This window comes from Tupaia chinensis, unplaced genomic scaffold (assembly GCF_000334495.1).
Source record: "Tupaia chinensis unplaced genomic scaffold, TupChi_1.0 Scaffold000155_1, whole genome shotgun sequence".
NCBI lineage: Eukaryota > Metazoa > Chordata > Mammalia > Scandentia > Tupaiidae > Tupaia > Tupaia belangeri.
In genome coordinates this window covers 52,022-69,647 of record NW_006159626.1, presented here as the reverse complement: position 1 = coordinate 69,647, position 17,626 = coordinate 52,022, and the positions used below count along the sequence as shown (strand labels likewise).

Genomic DNA, 17,626 nt, shown 5'->3' with positions numbered 1-17,626 from the left:
CCTTCTTCTTTCTTTCTTTCTTTCTTTCTTTCTTTCTTTCTTTCTTTCTTTCTTTCTTTCTTTCTTTCTTTCTTTTCTTTCTTTCTTTCTTTCTTCTAGGTTTTTGCTATAGGGCACTTGTGCTCGCCAGAAAGATAGAGACAGAGAGATAGAAAGTGAGAAATCACCCCCCAGGGGGGATGGCCACACCACAATCCCTTCTCCTCCATTCTCCTCTTAGGATCTTGGGCACGCACGCACACGCTCCCCGTGTGAGTTTAAGCCACTGAGTCCAGGACTCGACCTGTGGTCGACTACGTGGGAGTTCAGCGACATAGCCATTATGCTAACTGCTGTTCCCAGCCATTTAGAAATTTCTAATGGCTTTAAATATTGAAATCAGTTTCCATCAAATATGTCTCACTTTATAAATGACCAATTGTGGCAGTGCTATATGAACAGGATGAAAAAAATGTGGAGTAGATGCAGAGAAAATGATTAATCCATGACTGGCACAGAGTCATTGCTCTGGAGGCGCCCCTCTGCAGAGCCAGACTTTCTGGGTTTGATTCCCTGCTCTGGAATTAAGTATACAGGTTAGACAAATTAATGCCACTTTTTCTGTCCTTGTCTCCCAGTGCATAAAACAAGATGATAGTTTTACTTACTCACGTGCCCTCCTCTTAGTAAACCACTATTGCCTTTATATAGCTGAAGTTTGGTTAATGGGTTCACTATCCCAGAAGTGATCATAATTCAGTGTGTGTGCTGATTTCTCTTCTAGCCTTTGTTTCTTACCCTTGGTATTTTTCCATTAGGCATAAATTCTTTTAAAAATGCAAATTATTCACTTTTAAATTATAGCTAAACATGTTTAGAATCTACTCTGTATTCCAAGTATTATTGTTCTTTAGTTGTAATAGATTAGGAAATATCTTTTCAACAAAATATCATGTAATTGAGACCAGCAGTTAGCGTAATGGCTATGTTGCTGAACTCCCATGTAGTCAACCATGGTTCAAGTCCTGGACCCGGTGACTTAAACTCATTCCTGGCACGTGTGCGTATGTGCCCAAGATTCCAAGAGGAGAAAGGAGGAGAAGGGATTGCGTGCGGCATGGCCATCGCCCCTGGAGGGTGATTTCTCACTTCCTATCTCTCTGCTTCTCTCTGTCTTTCTAGCAAGCGCATGCACCCTATAGCAAAAACCTCTCTAAGAAAAGAAAAAAATATATATCATGTAATTAACTTAAGATTTGTACCTGGCCCCTAAATAGACCTTTTATTACATAAGTAGAGGAGAGCAGCTAACTTTTTAAAGGAATAGCTCGAGTATTATTAGTTTAAATACTAGAAGCTCTCTTTTTCCCCCTTCTTGTACAATGTTACAGTTTGTGTTTGAAACTTTGCATGAAGCATCTTTTAAAAATAAAAATAGCATTTACAATGAAATTATTCTAATACCAGTTTTCTTTTATAGTTTAATTCTAATGAAAGAAAAAAAAAACTCCAAGTACCATTATATTTTATGATCATTTATTCCTAAAATACCATTTTTTAAATCTGCAATTATAGGAAATGGAATTAATAGCTTTTGATACTCAGATTGCTCCTATGAGCAGTTCTTGGTGACATATAAAGCATACCGTTATTTCATTCATTCTGTCGGTTCAGGTCTGCTTTTTTTGATTCCCTTTTATCTCTTTTTCTTGTTATTGTCTAGCTTTGCGATAGCAAGATAGGCTGGGGAAAACGTGGGAATTAGAGTCAAATCATCATGAGTTTTAATTACCCTGGGCATATTTTCACCCCCTAGCCCTCAGTTTCTTCGTCTGTATAATGTGATTAATGATACAGACCTCCCAGGATTAAGTCGGGACTTATTGATGGCTCAAAGCAGAAGCGCAGCGCAGAGCTCCGACAGTCAGGAGGGAGCTCTGTACGCACTTGGTCTGCAGCCCTTTTCTGTCCCTCCTCTCTGTTTCTCTTGTCCTCTTCTGTCTCTAACGTCTCTGTCCCCGCTTTCCCCCCTCCCTCCTGTACCTTATTAAACACAGCTAACCAGTTTCTATGAGTATCTGTTCTGTGTCACGGATGGAGACCTCTGCTGTCGTGGACGGTGTCTGCACTCACGGCCCTGCACTCCGCAGGCAGAAAATGGCAAGAAGCAAGTGATTGGCAGGAAATCATTGGAGAGAATGCGGTGCGCTGATGAAATGGATGGTTAATGTGCGCCGCCTTCGGCCTGCCCCTCAGTCCTGCACTTTTCTTTGTATTCGTGTACCAGGGAACTTTTCTTCTGTTGTGATTTGATCATTACTGGGTGATTCCCAAGTCTGTATTTTCCAGGGAATTGGGAATACCAGTGTACCACTTAAAATAGATAGATCAAAAACCAAAAAGAGAGGTAAAGTGATTTATACAAGTTCACATAAAAAAGGTGAAGCATAGTGAAACATTTCCGATTAGTGAGAGCACTTTCATTATTAGTTAATTGAGAACAATTTCATTATTATTTACACACTTACTGGATTTTCCTCCTTTGATTTTTTTTTTAGATTAACTCTTTACCTAACTGATAGAAGTAGCATTAACTGGTATATTCTAATATAAATTAATTAAAAGTGAATTAGTAAAAACCAAAACACTTTAAACTATGATAATGTAGATTAATGTAGATATATTGTTTGAAGAAGAAAACTTAATTGCCTGAAAGAAAGGATATTTAGATACGTGACTAGTTTGCCGTAATAACTCAGGAATAAAATTGCTAAGAATTTTCTATTAGTACATGAATACAATTCTTCTTTGTATTAAGTAGTTTTGTTTTTGTTTTTCAGTGTCCATTAAAATATAAATACATAAAAAGCAATTATTTGGCATAGAAACATAAAATGTCTAAGACTTTTTTTAAAAACATTTTTGTTATAGGTAGGGCACATGTTCTCATTAGAGAGACAGAGAGAGACAGAGACAGAGAGACATCACCCTCAAGAGGGGATGGCCATGCTGCAGTCTCTTCTCCTTCATTCTCTTTTTTCTGGATTTTGGACATGCATGTACATGTGCCCAGCATGAGTTGTAAGCTGCCAGGTTTAGGGCTTGAGCTGTGGTCGGCCATGTGGGAATCCAGTGTCCCAGCCATCACCTCACCTGCTGGCTCCTGTCCAATACGTTTTTATTTATTTATTTATTTATTTATTTTGGAGAGGTTTTCGCTATAGGGTGCGTGCACTCGCCAGACAGACAGAGACAGAGAGACAGAAAGTGAGAAATCACCCTCCAGGGGGGATGGCCACACCACAATCCCTTCTCCTCCATTCTCCTCTCGGGATCTTGGGCACTCACGCACACGTGCCCCGCGTGAGTTTAAGCCACCGGGTCTGGGACACGAACCGTGGTCGACTACATGGGAGTCCAGCGACATAGCCATTACGCTAACTGCTGGTCCCTCCGATACGTTTTTAAAAGCTTTAAATTAATTCAGTTTTTTTCATCTTAAAAAAGTTATTCCTGTTTATATAATTTAGTTGCTAATCCCTCTATTCAACTAAATTGTATTTGTCTTAAAATTTATGTTTGAAGATGTTGTTTTTTTGGGGATTAATTGTGGGTGAATGTTTAACCATGTGTGTAGAAAAGGATTTATATATTCTGATCTGTCTTTTATCTTGAATTTTGAGAATTATTATATGACATTAATTTTTAAACTTTAATTGGAAGTTTTCATAAAGAGAATATGTGAATATTATAATTTATTGCTTCACTTGGTGCTTAATGAATTCTAAATACTGACATTTTTCACTTTTATTATAGTAGTCTGGAGACAGTTGTTTTTCTATGTTAATATTTAAAATATTAAGGCATAACTGTTCATTTTTAAAAAGCATTGGTTTACCTTGCAAAGCTCAAGTGATGGAAAGGGTTTTCTCTGCCAGAATATGCCTAGGGGTCTTTGGGAGCAGAGGCTACATCTTGGAAAGTGCTCTAGTTGCTCAAAGCACCTTTACTCTCAGGAGGAGGAGCTGCCTCGCAGAGAGTCAAATGCCAGGTGTGTTCCCGTGATGGGTATTGGAGCTGTATGGGGGAGGGAGAGCACATTCAGCTGCCATCATTTTGAAACTTGAGTTAATGCTGTCGCATTGTACTGGTAGTGGGAGAAAAATAGCATTTGAACAAGTAGAAGGCTACATTGTTTAAAACAGCATAGTTGAGGAGAATATTCAAACAGATTAACAAAAAAGAATACTTACCCAAAGAGGCTCCTTTATGTATATGTATGAATTGGATATATATAAAATATGTATAATACATATATGTGATCTTAATACTAGATTATTTAAAAAGAAGCTCTAAGGTTATTCTGTATGTTGGATAAATATTTTAAACTCATGTTATATAAAATATAAATTCCAGAAATATTAAATACTCAAATATAAAAAAAGGCCATAAAACTACTAGAAGTAAATGTAAGTGAATTTTTTTCTTTGTTAGAAATACACTGAATTAGGGACCAGCAGATGGCATATTGGTTACATCGTTGGACTCCCACATAGTTGACTGTGGTTTAAGTCTCGGACTTGGTGACTTAAAACTCACACCTAGCACGCATGTGTGTGTGCCCAAGATCCTGAGAGGAGAATGAAGGAGAAGAGATTGTGGCATGGCGACCCCCCCTTGGGGGGGAATAGTCATTTCTCACTTTCTGTCTTTCTCTGTCTCTCTGGAGAGCTCATATGCTCTTTAGCAAAAATCTCTCTCTCTAAAAAAAGAAATAAGCTGAATTAAAACGAAGAATTAAAACTGGATGTAATATACACTACAAGTGTGACAAAGGATTAATTTTGTGTATAGATAGATAGATTATCCATATTGGTTTATGAAAAACGAATGCACCAATTAAAAGTGGATAAAGATCATGAATAAGAAAAATAGAGTAAATATAAACTTTAATTAAAAAGAAATTGGGGCCAGCCCTGTAGCTTAGTAGTTAAGGGAACTGGATGCCACATGACTGACTGAAGTTCAAGTCCTGGCTGTGCAGGCTTGAAAAACATGCCACATACATGTATAAACATGCCCCAATTCCCAAAAGAATAGACAAATGGAGGAGATGGGATTGTGGTATGACCATGCCCCATAGGATGGTATGTTTTCTCTGTCCCTCTCTTTTTCTCTCGGATGAGAGCACGCACCCTCTCGTAATTATCAAAAATGAACTAAGCAGCTAGCATGTTTTTCAAGCTGCTGAGTCTGGGACTTGAACCATGACTGGCCATGGGAGGGGTGTGTCCACTTCCCTGTGCACCACTCTTACCTCCTGTGCTGTGGGACTGGAGTAACACCAGAGTCCATTAAATGGTCTTCTGACAGGCTTTCCATTGTCTGGCCCCTACCATGGGGCCATGCCTATGGATGTAGATCTACCATAGATGTAGACCTATGGAACACAGAGGAAAAAGGAAGGAAGAGGTAACGGATGTGGACCTAGGAGGAAAACTGGAGGGTCGTTCTTGGACTGGTTATATAATTCAACTTAGGAACAAGGTCATTGGGGAAGGGTAGTAAGAGCTTTGTAAGTGCCCATCCAGTGTTACCTGAAGTCTCACAAGTGAAGCAGTAGTGATGGGACAGTCCCAAGTTACTGATGGTGGGATGAGTTGCTAAAGCTGATGATGGATGAGTTTTGTTAGAGAGGAAGCCATCCCAGGAGCTCTGAGGCCTGTGTGTAAATATCACTCATGGTAATGTAAGGGGTTAAACCACTTGTCAAAAATCTCAATAAGGGACCAGCAGATGGCATAATGGCTACGTCACTGGACTCCCACATGGTTGACCGTGGTTCGAGCCCTAGACTTGGAGTCTTGAAACTCAGACCAGGCGTGTATGTGTGTGTGTATGTGTATGTGTGTCCAAAATGCCAAGAGGAGAATGGGGGAGAAGAAATTGCAGTGTGGGGGTTATTTTTCACTTTCTGTTTCTCTAGCTAGCACACGTGCCCAATAACAAATATCTCCCTTAAAAAAATAATAAATAAACTTTAATAAAATGAAGGGGCCAGTAGATGACAGTACTGAGAAGCAGAATGCCCACAAATGGTTTCAGTTATGCTAGTGCTGTAAATATCTCATCTCTGATAAATATTTTTTCTTTGTAAAGCTTTCAATAACACAATACCTGACAAAGCATAGGTACTCAAAAATAAGATTTATATATGCTTGATGTTGCAAATGTGTTTTGGCTGCAGTTTTTAATCAAATGTGTGGCTCTCTCTCTATGTATTTCTTTTTTTCATTAAAGAATTATTTTATTTAACTTTATTTATTTATTTTTAATTTGACCAGAGAGGAACAGAGTGAGACAGAGAGAGAAAGTGAGAAATCAAGCTGCCAGGCCTGAGACTCAAACCATGGTTGTCCATGTGAGAGTCCAGTACCCTTAACCACCTCACCACCTGCCGGCCCCTCACTATGTATTTCTTACTGCGTAAATACTAGTGAAACAAAATACCTACTGGGACCAGCCGATGTCGTGGCGGTTATGTTGCTGGACTCCCATGTAGTTCAAGTGCTGGGCCCGGTGGCTTGAAAATTGTGCTGGAAGAGTATGCGTGCATGCCCAAGAAGCCGGCAAGAGAAGGGATTGTGGAATGGCCATACCCCCCCCCCCCGGGGATGGTTTCTTACTTTCCTTCTCAATGTCTCTGTCTCTGATGAGCACACGTGTCCTAATGCAGAAACGTCTTAAAACAGTAACAGCAGCAAAACATCTACTCAGTTACCGTAGAAGGATAAATCAGCCTGGCATCTGCTTTATTTTATTTTTTGCTATTAGGGGAATGGCCGTGCCACAGTCCCTTCTCCATTCGGGATTCTGGGCACGCATGCACATATTTCCAATGTGTTTCCAAGGCTGGGTCGAGACTCGATGTGCACAGTCGCCCACGTGGGATCCAACCACCTTAACCTCCGTGCCACCTGCTGACTGTACCTGCTTTATCCAGTAGTAAACTCCTTATAACACTGATAGAAAGGAAAGAAAGCAGAGAAGCAGACTTGACTAGCATGCCCACCACTTATCATAGGCAAAGTAGAAATTTAGAATACGGTGTCATTCAAGCAGGGCCATGATGAAGTATGCCTCAAATTGTCTTAGCTCCAGCAAACGCTTCAGAAGACTGTTTGGCAATGTATTACTAAAGAAGGGTACAGGCAAACCCTGTGAGCATAGATAGCCCATGTGTGCATCCACTCGTAGGTATACATCTGACAGAAATGTACACATATGCTCTCAAAAGGAATGCATGAGAATATTCAGAGGAGCACCAACTGGAAACTGTCCTAATGTCAATCAGAGGTAGAATGGATAAATGTGGAATATCTACCTGGTGGAATACTCTGCAGTAATAGAGTGAGAAAATTACACTGTACTCAGTGGTATGGATAAGATGCCAGATAGCATATGTTCTGTGATTCCACTTATATGGAGTTCAAAATGAGGCAAAAGTAATATATGATGTTAGAAGTTAGAACAGCGGTTACCTTGGTGGGTGTAGGAGACCTATGGAGTGTGCATAATGGTGTTGTCCTTAGTCTATGTTCTGGTTACCTGTGCCTTTTCACTCTGAGAATTCATGAACTACACACTTCTGAAATGTGGAACTTGCAATCTGCATCTTTTTTTTTTTGGAGAGGTTTTCGCTATAGGGCGCGTGCGCTCGCCAGACAGACAGAGAGAGAGACATAGAGACAGAAAGCGAGAAATCACCCCCCAGGGGGGAAGCGTGAACTTCAATGAAAAACTGGGGGGGGTAGGAGTTGCTCTAATTTAGCATAGGACCAAAATGAAAGTACGCTTAACTCTGTGTTTGTCTGTGTATGTGTGTGTGTGTGTGTTAGTCTGTGTCTGTGTTGGACTGTGTCTGTCTTTCCTGAGTTACCTGGGAGCAGGAGAGAGCTTTTTAAACTACGCGGCCACACTTCCTGGACCCAGTGGTTGGAGAAACACGACAGGCACATGTGTGTGCTTGTCTACCGGGTTCAACTAGAAGGCAACAAAGAGGAGAGGGATTGCAGTGTGACTAGGCCCAAGAAAGGGAGCTTCCTCACTTTTCCTCTCGTCCCTCTGGCTCTCTCCAACAAGTGCATCACCCTCTGGAAAAAAAAAAAGGTTAAGAGGAGTTTACAGAAAAGAGTGATTAGAATAGAGGAGAAGGCCAAGGAAAAAGGTCTTGACATTTTGGAAAGGAAAACTCACTTCTCTTCTGCAGCACAGCCTGGAGTGGTGGGGCTGTGAGGATAAGCACGTGTGTTACACAGCCTGCGGGGCAGCCATGTAACTTGGAGGGGGTTGAGGGGAAGGGAATATGGAGTAGGTCATGTGTCTAGTTTCAGAAGTCCAGAGGACTATGAGCAGGATCAGTGGAGGCCGAAGGTCACATGGATCCAGTTGGTAAGAAAAAGCTTTAGTTAGTTGTCTGTCTTTTGAAAAATTTAGTTAATTTTTGACTCACCAAAATCTTAGTCATTCCAAATTGCTTTCTGAAACTCTCATAGTAAAATGGCTCTTATTCCTTTACTTATCTTACCTCTTTGAAAATTAGGTACAGGCTGGGCCAGCCAAGTGCCATGGTAATTAAGGCAGGTAAAGCCCAGATAGCTCGCTGTGTGGTTCAAGTCCCAGACGTGGAGGCTTAAAAAACATGCTGGACACATGAGTGTGCATGTCCAAAATCCCAAGGAAGTGGAGAAGAAGCAATTGTGGTGTGGCCATTCTTTCATGGGAGTGCTTTCTCATTTTCTCTCTTTTTCTCCCTTTTTAATCTCTCTCCAGCCAGTGCACGTGCCCTGTAGAAAAGCTAAAAGTACAAAATAATAACAAAAATAATAATAATTAGGCAAAGGCCAACCTGGTGGCACCATCTGCAGTGTGCTAGACTGCAGTGCTGGAAGCCACATGCTGCCTGCAGTTCGGGTCCCTGCCCCAGCTGACCTGAAAGGTGCCAGGTCTGCACACATGCCCTGGGTACTGACAGGCTGGAGGAGGACGGTCACAGCATGACCACACCTTGCTGAGGGTACTTCTCTTTCTCTCTCATTGCCTCCCCTTCTTACATCCATCCTCTTCTCTCCCCCCACCTACCATGAGTTTAAAAAACCAGGCACAATCTTTAGTGAGCAAGGACAGGGTATTCCACAGAAGACTTTTGGCTAGGTGATAAGTTGTTTGCCCTTGCTTTTGGAGGGATGTCTTTTATTTCCCCCCCCCCCCAATCCTTAGTCTCTAAGGCCATTAAGGGAAAAATCAAGAAATAGGGAAAAAGGTGTATGATAGAACAGAGGTGTAGTAAGAGAAACAGGCAAGGAAAAGAGAGAGATCAGTAAAGAAAAATGTGGAAGATGAAAGTTAAAGAACTGGAGAGAACAATAAAATACACAAACTGAATCAGGCTGGGGCCAGCAGGTGTCATGGTGGTAAAGGACCTGGATTCTCACATGGCCTACTGCATTCGAGTCCTAGATCTGGAAACTTGAAAATCATGCCAGGCGTGTGTGCGTGCATGCCCAAAATCCCTAGAGGAGAGTGAGGAGAAGCGACTGTGGTCTGGGCATCCCCCACCCCCTTCTGGAGGGGGTGCGAATTCTCATTTCCTTTCTCTCTGTCTCTCTCTGAGAGTGCATGCACCTAATGGCTAAATAAATAAATACATAAATAAAAACAGGCTATTCCAGTCAGTTCTGCTACTGGCAATAGAAATACCTGAGTTGGAGTCTGGGTAATTTAAGAATGGAGGTTTATTTGGCTCACAGTTTGGAGGTGTATGGCCTGGGGGCCACATAGGAGGGTCTTCTTTTCGGTGAATATCAGGGTGGAGGGCCGGAGCTCGCAGAGCAGAGCTTGTCTGTGTCTGTCTCATCCTCTCTCCTTATAACCCACAGTACTTTCATGGGGCCCCACCTTGATGCCCAGTCACTTCCCCAAGACTCCACCTTGCAGCACCATAACCAGATTAAGTCTTTCCCCTTTCTGCACCATTATAATGACTCAACAAATTTTATTCATGATTTTATCACCACAGGGTACACCTGAATGGACACAGTCATGCCACAATCCTTTTCCCTCCATTTCTCCATCCTTTCAGGATTCAGGGCACACATGCACATGTACCCAGCATGATTTTCAGGCTGCTGCAGTCGGAGTTCAGACCACAGTCAGCCATGTGGGATCTGGTTCCCAATGTACAAGTTCTTAACCACTGGGCTGGCCCAGCCCACTAAATTTTAAATCATCACCTTTTGGGGAACACAGGGAAACTGTAGTATGGGCAAAATCAAAACAAAAGAGGGACTGGGGAAAAGGAGGTGCCGGGAAGAGGAGTGAGATTAGAAAAGCTTTTCATCCCTTCTTCTCTCATGTCTCTCCCTTCATGCGCCTGCTTGACTCAGGGTACTGTGATGTGACCCGCTTCCCTCTTCTCTCCTCCTCTGCTCTCCAGGTTTCCATTTTAGCTGACTACTGACTTGACAACTTTCCTCTGTTTCTTTTTTAAACTGGGACTGTTCAAGGTAAGAATCAATAGGCAAAAAACATTGATTATATTGGCATTCTCAAATACAGAGGGTTTTGAATTTAAAATAGAAGTATTTATTGAACCAAACTAACTTAAAAGTGTCAGTCAAAGCTTTTGCTTTATAGTGTAATAAAATCTAATATATGGATAGAGTTTTTGCTTCAGATATTTAGGAGAATTTATTCTCATATTGGATTCAAGTTTTAGGTCAAGAGCCAAATTAAAATATTTCAAGAAAATTTATTTCTAGGTAGTTATTTGGTTAACACCGAATTAAGTTGTTGATTCTCAAAAGTTTTTTTAGCTAGTATTTCATGAGATAAATTGAAATGGAAAATTTAGATATTTCTCCTAATATTTTAGCACTCTCTAAGTATAATCTGAAATATTATAATTTATTATAGTATTTCTGAGGTGGGGAGGTTTATGGATGAGTATTAATTCAAAGTACATGTAGCTATTTTAATTTGGTATTAATTATGTCATGGATATTTATATATAGCTCGTGTTTGCAGTGCTTAATTATTACAGATATCTATACTTTTTAATATTGTTAGCCTTTACCTGTTTTATTACTTCTAAAATATTCATAGTCTTTGCCATATATTAGGCCCCAGTACAGGTATATTATTAGAAAAGAAAACTGTGGGATAACTCTGTCCTGTTCGCTCATGATTGGATGACCCAGATGAAATTCAAAGCATCAAGAAAACTTGCTGAGAGCTGCTTTTGTCTTCTCTCTGTGTATGGTAGAACCATAGGGGCCTTTCCCATAACGGCAATCAATTTTACATTATATTTGATCATGTTTTCAAGGATTTCATTCCTGTATTGATTTTAATAAAATTAATGGAACATAGTATTCTGCATTTTGATCAGATAGCATTTTCTGGTATGATACCGTGAGTATTTTATATTCGCTCTCATTTGAATAATTGTCTTAGCCTGTTAAAAATGTGTCTAACCAGAAGGGTTCTTAGTTTATTTACTAATGAACTTTATTTACTTAGTTCATAAGAGAGCTCCAGGGAAGAGACACCTCCATAGTGTCTTCATGCCACAATCCACCCTGATCTCAGCCGGCCGAGATTACGGGACCGCACAGGCGTGCCAGGCGTGTGCTTGTGCACCCCGGGGGTTCTGGGACAGGAGCCTGGGAGTATGTGGCTCCACTTGTCTTGCCCCGCCTGTCCCTGCCAGTTCCTTTTGAAAATAATAAAAATCCAGGAGGTTTCTCTTTATTTCACTGAGATATGTAATAAAATAGATGGACTGAAGCCGTGTTGATTCTGCCTTTTCACTAGCTGTTTAAATGAATACCTAGCATTTGATGACAGCGTACAATTTAGAAATCTCATTTTAATTTAGTGGTTGCTCATTATAATTTTGAAAATCGTGCTGGGGAATTAAATCATATTTGTTTCTATTTTGAAAGCTATGCCATGCTTTTAAGATGATGGGATAATTAGTGCAAGTACTTAAGATATTTGGTATATGGGAGGGAAAACAAGCATGAGCTAGCGGCCCTATGAAGAAAATAGTATTCTGTTCTACAGAGGAGTGCGAAAGCCAAATAGAATTTTTGTCTGCCATTCCTTACAGACTGCTTGGGTGATTGGGGAGATGGTGCTTCTTTTCCTCTCCCTGAAAGTCAGAGACAGATTAACTTCTTGCCAAGCAGCTGTGGAATGTGATTTGAGATTAGAACACTAAAAACCAAAGAATGCAAGGGAATCTTCCTGTGTCTTCCTAATTTTCCTTCAAGTTCATGTATTGATTATTAGGAAGTGTGGGAACATTGATGCTTTGAGCTTCATCTTTCTTATTTCTTTTATTTTTATTTCATTTTTTTATACATGCAATTACCTTTTTTAGCTTACAAGGTGAATATTTCACTATGTGAACATTTATTCCTAATCCAGTTGGTTAAACTATAAAATATCTTCAACAGATAATATTACATTTCTTTGTCCCATTAATGCTTTGCTTCCCTATTTTTCTTCTAAATGTCCTTCTTCAGGCCCTACTCTTCCACACACACTATATCTGGTATTTACACCCATTTATTTTGTTTGTATATCCTTTGGTCAATCAGTTTCAGTCATAGAGTGCAGACACTCGGTATATATTAAGTGGGGACATACAGTGTCTCTCCTTCATAGCCTGGCTTACCTCACTCAGCAGTAAATCGTCCATATTCTTCCATTTTCTGTCAAAAGCCAGTTTTTTTTTTTTTTTAATGTCTGAATAGTATTCCATAGAGTATATGCGCCACAGTTTTTCAATCCATTCATCTACTTCTAGGAGAGGTAGCTCAGTAGTGTGACCATGCCTTGGGTCTAGAGGTGGAAAGGAGCATGTCTCCAACTGAGAGCTATGGGCTTATGTTTTAAGCGGTTAGGAAAAAAGGTTTTTACAGCTCTGAGAATATGTAAATATCACCTTGGAAGGCTTTTTTTTTTTTTTTTTTTTTAGGTTTTTGTCATAGGGCATGTGCAATTGCCAAAGAGAGAGGGAAAGTGAGAAATCACCCCTCCAAAAGGGATTGGCCTTGCCACTATCCCTTCTCCATTGTCCTCTCAGGATTTGGGGCACATGCATTCCGTGTGATTTTCAAGCTGCAGGTCCAGGACTTGAACCTTGTAAGCCATGTGGGAGTCTAGTACGTTAACAACCATGCCATTTGCTGACCCTGCAAGGCTTTTTAGAAATGTTTACTATTTGCTATTTTGCTTTCTTTTGTTCCTTCATTCATTAATTCATTTCCTGACTTATTTCTCAGGGTATCTGAGGTAGTTAATGACAGCAAAATTGTGCAGAAATAGGAATATAAATTAAAATTGGAACCAGAAAAAATATGGATTGTGTCAGGATATCAAGGGTGAGGAAAACGTCTGTAGATCATAGTATGTACGTGTAGTGATTATCCTACAGCTATTATTTTGTTTCTAAGCTTTCAAATGCCAAAATGAAAAAGGAAATAAAGTCTTATCAAACTCTAAATAAAAGAACACATGTAACAGTGCTAGGCAAGCAAAGCTCCTCAAGCTCGAGTAGAATTCCTTACGGGAGGCTTTTGTGGGGACTGTGCCCTTGACAGTGTGACTACAGCTACGCATCAGGAAGGAGATTTGTACCCTCGTCTCATGCAGCATTTCGAATCCCTCCTGGAAACAGAAGCTGTGATGCTCTAGGCAGTTATGCGGGGCCTAAGAATGTCTCTGAGTTGATTTTATCTGAAAATATAATCCATAGAATAATGGATGAACTGGATGTATTTTTAATAGTTCTTTCTGGAGCCAGCACGTGGTATGGTGGTTAAGGCGTTAGACACTCCTGGCCAACCCCAATTCAAGTCCCAGACCTGGTGGCTTGCTTTCTCACTTCATCTCTCTCTTTCTCTCTCTGTGTGTGTCTCTCTCTAGTCAAATAACAATAAATGAAAGAATAAGTAAAATTAAATAATTCTTTAAAAAATCATTCTTTCTTAGTGCCAGTTCTCTCAGGTTTGTTTGGATATGCGATGGATAATTGTACCCTCTGGGATACAATTGCAGATATTCTATACTTGTTTGAGGGTAGATTTCTAAGATGATTAAGATTTACTAGTCAACTCATTAGCTTATTTAAAAATATTTTAAGACCTTTTTTTTGAAAATTATTGGAAATACTTTGTGTAGTAAAGATAATTGTTATGTTCATGGAAACATAACTATAATAAAATTATCCAAATCTTATTCCTGGTAAGGACTAAAAAATATGACTGATGATAGAGGGAAATTTTTAGTGTCAAACTTCAACTTTTGTTTACAATTTTCATGATGTATTTTACTTATTTCTATTTGCTTATTCTTGATTTTATTTTCAAGATTTTTTTTTGTTGACTTGATATGTAATCAACCTTTTTGTAGATTTTTAAAAAAGTTTTATTTATTTATTTAATGAGATATAGACACAGAGAGAGGGAGACTGTCTCCTGACAGGGTCCTCTTCCCCAGTCTTCTTGTGGGCAGGCCTGGAATATTTGGGTCAACCTGAGCTCAAGACCCTGGTCCTTGGGGGCAACTACACTTCCACATGGCTAAACATGGTTTGAATCCCAGACCTGGTGGCTTGAAAATCACTCCAGGTACATGCACATTCATGGCCAAAATCCCAGGAGTATGGAACAAAAGAGATTGCAGTGTGGTCATCCCTTTTGGGAAGTGATTTCTCATTTTCTCTCTTAACCACACCACCTATGGTTTTTATTTTATCCAAGCAGTGTTACCTGGTTGGTAAACCAGTAGACTTATGGTTAGAAGAGTCTTAGTTCACATCCTCTGTGCTATTAATATATGATATGGGCAAAGTCACATAACTTCTCTAAGGTTCTTTATAAGAGCAAATCATAGAAATCCTATAGAATTGTTTAGATAATAAATGAGGTAATGTTTGCAGTAATGTTTAGCATAATGCCTAGCATATAGCTGAGCTCAAGAAGTGATAGCTATGAAAGAGGACAATGTTACTATGATATATCCCTAAATGTGGTTTTTCAATATTTTTACGTCAGAGAATACATTGCACTTTAGCGTATTTAATAGTGTAATAACTATAGGTAAGAAATTACCAGCAGATGGAGCTCAGTGTCAGAAAAACCAAATTTCTGAAATTGATGTATTTTATCTCCTTATATTTTGAAAATAAAATGAAATAAATGCACATTGTTTTGAAATTTATATAGGAAGTTTTTCTATTTTTATTTTGTCTACCAAAAGCTACCATCCTTTGGTGTAATTCTTGAATATGTAGAAATAATGCTTCTGTTTTCTTATTTTAAATCATCTTTTTAATCTGGTGTTATATATAAGGTGTAACAGTTTATTTGCATGAATAAGACACTGTTAATGTAAATTTAATGTATAAATGAGCTTAGAATTTGATTATTTCATTCAGTAAAATATTGTACTGATAACTTTAAACTAAACTTGTCAAACTTGTCACATCTGCCACTGTCACAGGCTTCCACTTCTTAGTAAATGGCATCACCTTCAATCAACAGCTCAGTCAAATCTCAGGAATCACTTTTATGTTCACTGTTGGTTTAAATCTAACATCCATTCCATCTGCAAGCTCTCTTGGTATTACCTCCAAAATAAACCCCCAATCTGATCTCTTGTCAGTGTCTTCACCTTGATGATCCCATTAAAACCCGCCATGAAGTGCAGTCTCAACCACTTCAGTTAGACTACCTGCTAGCTCCCTTCATTTCCTTTCTTTCTTTCTTTTTTTGAAGAGAGGTTTTTGCTATAAGTCACGTGTACTTGTCAGAGAGACAGAGAAAAAGAAAGTGAGAAATCACCCCCAAGGGGTGGATGATCACTCTACAATCCCTTCTCTTCTTGGGATCTTGCCACACATGCACATAGGCCCAGCCTGAGTTTAAGCTACTGAGTCTGGAACTCGGACCATGGTCAATCTGTGAGAGTTCACATAACCATTAGGCCATCTGGTGGTCCTCCTACATTTTATTTGCTAAACATGCCTAGAGTAATCTTACTATGTAAATGAAATCTTATATTTTTCCTGCTTCTAACCCATTAGCAGTGTCCCTGTGTAAGTGGAATAAAATTCAAATTCTGTGCCATAGCCTGAGGTACAAAATCTTGTCCCTGCCTACTTCCCTTGATTACCTCCTGCCACTTTTCCTCACCCACCACACTCCAGCCATTCTGTACCATGGCTATTTGAGCACACCAGGCTTTTTTCATGTTTCTAGGCCTGTAGTCCTCCTCAGCTGCATGCACCCTGGCTGCTGTTCAATTTTGGGGTCTTGAGGGTAGCTCTGCCACCATTGTCCCACAAGGCCTGGTGGAGTCTCTCTGTAGTGGCCTAGAGAGAGAGCAAGAGAGAGTGAACCCACTCCCATAATAACAAGTCTTGCCTCACAGGGATAGTACTAGTCTAATCATGAGGAAAACGCTCACTGCTTAAACATGTAGAGGTTTCCCCCCCCAAAAAAAACCTGTCACAGTGACAAATTAAACTTCAACCTGAATTTTTGAGAAGATGAATGTGCAAAGCATACCTTTTGTTATATGAAAATAGTCTTATACAAGACGTTTATAACCATAGAAGAAGTTAGTGTGCCATGGCAATGAACTCTATGTTCTGAGGATGTAATCAACTTAAGATGGGGTTGTGGCCTGGCCCTGTGGCCTGATGTTTAAGGGAGCCGGGTCTTACATGGCTCCATCTCATTTTGTCTCATGGAATGGTTCAAATCTTGGCTCTGGCAGCTTGAAAAACACACTGGTCATGTGTCCATGTGTGCCCCAAATCCTGACAGGATGGAGAAATGGAAGAGAAGGGTTTGTGGTGTGACCACACCCCATTGGGAGTGCTTTCTCCTTTCCCTTCTCTTTGTCTCTCTGTCTCTGGTGAATGCATGGCCTTGACCTTCTGGCAATTTTGAAAAAAAAAAAAAAGAAAGAAAGAAAAGCAAAGCTTGAGGTTGTTAGGGTAAGTTCTAATCTTGTATAGCTGGTGGCTTTATAAGAAGAGAGACCAACGTATAGGGATGACAGGCAGAGACTGGAGTTTTGCTGCTAAGAGCACAGGAATCCCTGGGACACAGAAGCTGCAGGAGGATCCTCCTCAAGAGGTTTCTGGAGGGAGCATGACCTTGCTGACCCCTTGGTTTCAGACTTCCAGCCTCCAGAGCTGTGAAAGACACATTTCTGTTGTTTTAAGCCACCCTACTTGTGGTACTTTGTTCCAGCAGCCCTAGGGAACTGGTGTAACAGTGGTTGTGATTATCTTTGTAAGTGATCTGAAGGAGGGACTCCCTGGTGAGATATCTATTGATAGATGACAGCAGATTTTTCTAGTTGTGAAGAACAAAAATAATGGGGTACAGATGATGAAAGGAGAAGCGCCAAAATTAGCTTATCTCATGGGTAGCCAAGAAATAAGAAATTTAGCTTCTTCAGATTTTATATTCCTTGACTTTAAACATTATTTTTTTTTTATTATAAATTTTTTTTTTCTCATCACAACACACATATGAATTTTCCATCCAAAATACACTGTGCA

The 17,626-nt window shown here is 39.9% G+C and overlaps 1 protein-coding gene across 1 annotated transcript in view; it reads left to right on the top strand.

Annotated features, from left to right (window-relative positions):
• The window catches only part of LOC102469392 (tyrosine-protein kinase Fer), a gene marked incomplete at its 3' end in the record, with an annotated part of 168,685 nt that overhangs the window by 105,690 nt on the left and 45,369 nt on the right, over positions 1 to 17,626 (top strand).